The following is a 6,000-nucleotide window of genomic DNA, read 5'->3' as shown; positions in this document are numbered from 1 at the left end:
TTCTTGAACTCTCATGGAGGTAGAATTCTTCAAGGTTCTTTGTTTTGCCAAAATATCAAGGTGAGAGGGTTTTGTTTTTTTCAAAAATGCCTTGGGGGGCTGCATATGGTCTGCAGAATGCCCACCCCCTGATCAAAGATGTCAAAAGAATATTTGTTGGTTTTGCTGCAGCAGTCTCCCATAACTACATGTTGCAAAACTGTTTGAAGCAGAGATTTTTCTCGTTTCATTGCACAGCAAGTACAAAACTCACTTTTGACTGCATGTTAACAATCAGCATTTTGCCTGGACAGCCAGAAAAGAACCATCCGATTTGGAATGCAGGCTACAGACATGCCACCAATCAATCAAAGACCTCCTTCCATGTGATCTGATCATCATGACTCAGCACCAGCAGTACATGCGGATATGTCAAGGTTTTCACTGCCTCCTTGCGGCAGAAAGAAGCCTGGCTTTTGGTGGCAAGGTTAAATCTGGTTAGCTCACATGTCATACGATGCAAGACACACGCAAATAGATGTGTGTGTGTTGCATTGTATGACATGTGACATTGTATGACAAACACAACACAGACACACACCCTGGATCTTGAAATATTCCCTTTTTTGCACAATCACACCCAATATTCTATAATTCTATAATATTCTGGATTCGAGCAGTTGTAGTCCGAAATAATGAACTTTTCCAAGCTCTGCTCAGTCCATTACTTTTTAAAGCAGGGATAGATTACAAATCCCAGCATCCGTCACAGCTGCTTTTGTTGCCTGGGGTTGATGGGAGATGCAGGACAACATCTGGGGCATCACACTTTGCCTGGCCTATAGTAAAATATACGGGTTACTTTCCTATATTACTAACTATGAATGGTACTGTTTTCCAGATCAACCTATCCCATAACTGAAACCAACATTAGGCAGTATGTGGCATATGATGGTGCTACCTTGATGTTCAGATTGCACTGTGCCATTTTACACACATTCCTTCTGGAGCAACTACAGCTTGGAAAACAGCTGGTACTTCACTCTCAGAAGGAGGTTTAGGAGGCATTGCCTTCAGGTGCTGCACAGGAGAGCCCCAAAATCAGAGAGGGATAACTCATCCTTTCCCAACCTGGCGTCCTCCGCCAGTTAATTGCTAAGGGCCATTTTGGTTTGGGCACTCATTGGATGCAACCAAGCTGGAGACGGATGTGCCAGCAAATCTCTGGCAGACCAAAATGTGGCACCTTGTTATTAACAGGAGTCTTTCCTGTGGTGTCTTTTTTACCCCTGGGGTCCCTTAGCCATGGCTTTCCTCAGCCTGGAACTCAATGCCCTAGCCCTCCAGTTCTGCAATTCAAAAAAAACATTATTTTTAAAAATTGCATTTCTTTAGAACAAACTAGGAAACCTCTGGCCTTGGGGCTGATCCCAGGTCCCTGGGGGCCAAATCTGCTCCTCTGGGCATGAGCACACAGTCCCTTCACCAACCAGAGGGTGTCCCTAAAAAGCGTTGTCAACATTCCTGCAGAAAAACGGAACCAATGTATAGCGACCCTAAACAGGACATGTTGGTTCTACAGATGCACTTTGGTCTCACGGGAGGTATGCAGAAAAGAGACCTTATAATCCAGTTTCTATGCCTGATCAAGACATTGCACCCTGCACTTTTTTGCAATTTAGGTAAAAAACCAATTTATTTTATTTTATTTTATTTTTTGTCCAAGCCAATTTAACAGTTTGGGTGCTTTTTAAAAAAATGTCGTGTGCCATTTTGGGGGGGTAAACTAGGATGCAGCCAAGCAGGAGTAACATACTCTGTTTGTTAGCAGGATGGCCCCATTTGGGGGAAATGGAAATTTCACTTCTTTGGGAGAACAGTGCAGTTAATTCTGGCAGGAAATACCCTAGAATACAGACAAGGCAGTTTTGATTTAATTTTTATTCCAACTTGTATTTTCTAGTTCTGAGTGTTTGGATGGAAAAGGAACATACACTGCTTGGAATGGGGCATTTTTATACTCCAGTATTCCAGTTCTCATTGGGGTAAGGGAAAATAATTCCAGAACTCAATTAAGTTAAAAAAAAACAATCTTAGTGCTTTAAAAAAATCATTGATGCTTCTACTCATCTTTTCAAACATGTGTTAGAAGAATTCTTTGCCACCAGTTCCCACACCGTGTGCATGTCATAAGTGCGTGCCCTCATAGGTATGATCCTGTCACTCAGAGGGTTCTGCTCTTCCTGTTGTGAATGCCTGCCTGGGATCTGTGTATTCAGCTGCAGTTCCCACTTTTCCCTGGACTAGCGCTTGACATGATGACCTCCCTCTTGTTTTTCCTGCCGTGCCTCTAAACACGACACGCTGGTACCGCCACCCCCTCTGAAACACTTTAGCAAATCCCTCCCGCATAGGCCGGATCATGTCAACAAGTCCATTTCCTGTTACTGAGCATATAAGAATATTATTTGGAAGCAGCTGCTATCTCCGGCAGATGCCACCTTGGTTTCTGCATTGAAGTGGGGGGGACACAACATCCAACACAATATTGTGGTGTCCCCTCACCTCTTTCCAACTACTCATCCATGCCCCTTTTAAAAAAACATCTTCCAAGCAAAGTTTTTATAGTGTGATTTCCTTGCTTCCTTCACAGAATTTTAGGTGGAGTAGGTTCCATTCCAGACATCTTTTCTAACTCTGTAACCACATGTTTTCCTATTCCTCTTCCATCACCTACACGCAGCTTAGAAAGTTAGTTTTTAAAAACACTTTGTTGTGTACATGTATTACAAAGCCTCACAGTACAAAATGGCTACTATCAGAGCTTGATGTTACTTTGTTACTTAGGGCTGAAAAATTCCACTTTAAACATCCTTTTGAAAAACAAACTTAAAACTCCAAAATGCTACATTTTACGCCCCAACCTGTAACAAAACAGCAACATTGTTCTCTGCAAATTAAACTGCTTTTAGAATCAGGCTCATCTTTTAGAATCAGGTTTTGCTGCCCGGGGCAAAGAATAAGATGCGTAAAAGCCAAATAGTCTGGCATCTGCTTAATTTCTGAGTGTTAGTAATGGAATCATGCCCTCCACAACAGCTGAAGGCAGGAGATAGCTTAGGGGGCTCAGGGCAAGACCCACAGTGCACGGATCTAACAGCCGGGTGACACTAGAGGCCACCGCCTCACTCTGCCTTACAGTAGGGCTGGCCCTATTTGAAAGGTGGCTTTCTTACATCTCTCTAGCGAGGAGTAACATATTAAAAGAAAGGTGGCCACTTAAGCATCACTCAAATCGAGGATATACATCAAGGACACTGATATGCAGAAGACTATACCTTCTGATTTATATGTACAGCCCTTACTTTGAAACTAATGATGCACTGCTATATTTTGCTTACATTGAAGCTATTTGATCTGTTGTGTATGGGGTATATATTCCCCCATCTATCTGAGGACTGCCATTTGCTGTATGTTTTAATGCCATAAAAGTGATGGATGGGTGGATGGATGGATGGATGGATGGATGCACAGCTGTAGAATTAGAAATGCTTCTTTACAATTGAAAAGAAACCCAGTGCATCTCACTTAAGTGGGAAGAACTAGGATCTTGCTGCTGAGTCCCCAGCCCAGATGGTCCATGCAGACAGGCAACTTTGTGGTCCCTGATCCTTTGATTCTTTGCTGCTACATCAGATGTGGACTGGAGAGCTCTTCAAAAGGGGGAGGGAGAGTACTATCCCCACTACCCCCCCATAGAACATCAAACACAGAACTATCCTTTCTCTATGTAGAAGACAACACAGAGCCACCCTAGTGAAAAGTACAGTACTATGTCACTTCCAAACTTTGTGTATCCTGGAGAGAGTTAGGTGGATCTACTAAGGAGAAAATAACCCACCTTCACGCCTACTAAGGTTGCTCAGTCCTCACTGGGCTGTTTTGGTGGATTTTTTGCTTTTATAAGGTGGTGGGAGAGGATTGCTTATATTTGGTACTTCTGCAAGCAACAGGGGCTTTCCTCAACATACAGCTCACTTTTCTTTCTGAGCAACCCCATTTTGGTTCAGTTTCCGTCAACACCAGAGGCTGGGAAAAGTAACTTTTCTCGGGAACTACAACTCCAAGAATCCCCAGCCCTGCCAGATGGAGGGTCTGGAAGTATAGCCCCAAAGAGTCATTTTTTCTGATCCAGGGTCAGCACTCACCACTTGAGGTTGCTGAGAAAGAAAACGATGGCTAAGAAGGCTTCCACTCTACCCGTGGGTGAAACAACAAACCAAAAGAATTTTCACTTTGAATTTTCAATGCAAACAGATCGAGACCAAGGTGGGCATCCACCTTTCCCTCTTTGATAGGAACATGCATAGCCCTGTCAAAAGGAGATAATGGGGGAAACTCTTCTCTCCAAACTCCTCCCACAGGGAGGCATCATCCAGAATTCTCTTGAGATGCAGTTAAATAATAATCTTAGACCTGCTGCTGTATCAGAGCTATTTCCCGGTCACTATAAACACAACAGTTACCTATCATTAGAGAGAATGATCATTTCTCCATGTAGTAAATGTGATCTGCACAGCAATGTATGCTCAGCGTAGCAAGCTGTTGCAAAGGAAGTGATGATGAAAGAAGGAACTGTCATGACTAGTCTTCTTAGTTCTTCCCCTTTCAGCCAGCTGGGGGTATAGCTCAGTGGTAGAGCATTTGACTGCAGATCAAGAGGTCCCTGGTTCAAATCCAGGTGCCCCCTTCTTTTATTTTTATTTTTTTTAAAGGAGAAATTCTATATCTTTAACTTGCTATCCTTAAAGGAGAGGCAAATAGATATGTCACCAAACCATTCAGGTGAACATAAACGAAATACCAAAGAGCTGTGTGTTTATTCTGAGCACATGCATTTTGATGTATCAGTCTTACTTCATTTACTCACTTTCCTGTTAACTTAAATCACAGTGACTTAAAAGCCCAGCACTTTGAATAGTACTCAGAGGATTAATGGGAGTCAAGCAGGAGTGATGTAAGATGCTTCTGGTGAACTAACCTGTTTGGACATGCCCTTATATCTGAAAAATCCTTAAGCATGCAGTCTTACGCCAGCTTATGCAGGAGTAGAAGTAGGTTAAATATAAGCAGCCTCAGACGTTCTACATCCTGCTCCCCTCTGAAGATTCATTGGTGGGCATCAAGGACATGGCTACCCAATCTCCCCGCTACTGTATAGCCATTTCATTGTAGAGATGCCTTCAATCACCTTCCCCCAAGCCAAACTGGGCATAGCATAGTAAGACTGGTCAGTTGAGGAATAAGAATGCGCTCCTGCATTTCAAACACGTAACTCTATGAAAGTGGGCACTCCAGCCAGTGTTGCTTTCAATGACCTCTTCCATGTCACTGTTCACAGTCCAGAAGTTCGGTCCTCTTTATCTAAGTGGCTGCCCTCCTGGCTGTTCTTCTGCAACATGGAGATTACATGAACAGCTTCTCTGGTTGCACACACAAACTATCAGCTTGGAAGCAGGATCCGAAAGCAGAGTGAAAAACACAGACAAGGAGAAGCACCATTAAAGTAGACCAGGAAGAGGAGCCAGTTGAAGAACAAGGCAAGATGAATTGCACGGGAGTTTAAAATGGCCAGAACTGAGCATTTCAGTAACCTTATCCTTCGGAGCTCACCCAAAACCAGCTGCTAACACTTGGACCAACATTTCTGCTCTTGGGAAAAACTGTCTTATTCCTAAGGAGGCTGACATGCTTCATGCAGGGGGCATCTCCTGTGCCTGCGCTTTGTGGCCCTCTCTTGGACTGGGAGGTTCCCCCAGGACACACACCCCCTCCGAAAAGACAGGTTCTCCAGAGGCCTCCCCCAAGGCTGATTTCAATGCCCCTGTGGCTGAATGGCTTACTCTGTCCAAGAGTTTGGGGGCTTGTGAAGCATGCAGAATTAGAAACTTCACTTGGAGGTGATATTTCTGTCCCCGAGTCAGTCGTTACACCATTTTGGACCAGTCGTCCTACCTGCAC

General features: G+C 43.8%; 1 non-coding gene across 1 annotated transcript; it reads left to right on the top strand.

Annotated features, from left to right (window-relative positions):
- The first annotated feature begins 4,657 nt into the window (after positions 1-4,657).
- TRNAC-GCA (transfer RNA cysteine (anticodon GCA)) lies at positions 4,658-4,729 on the top strand. The gene has a single exon. It is a non-coding gene; the product is annotated as a tRNA-Cys (tRNA).
- Positions 4,730-6,000: the final 1,271 nt, after the last annotated feature.

Source organism: Pogona vitticeps, chromosome 8 (assembly GCF_051106095.1).
Source record: "Pogona vitticeps strain Pit_001003342236 chromosome 8, PviZW2.1, whole genome shotgun sequence".
NCBI classification, from domain to species: Eukaryota; Metazoa; Chordata; class Lepidosauria; order Squamata; family Agamidae; genus Pogona; species Pogona vitticeps.
Note: the sequence above shows the minus strand (reverse complement) of the source record. Positions and strands in the feature narration are given on the sequence as shown.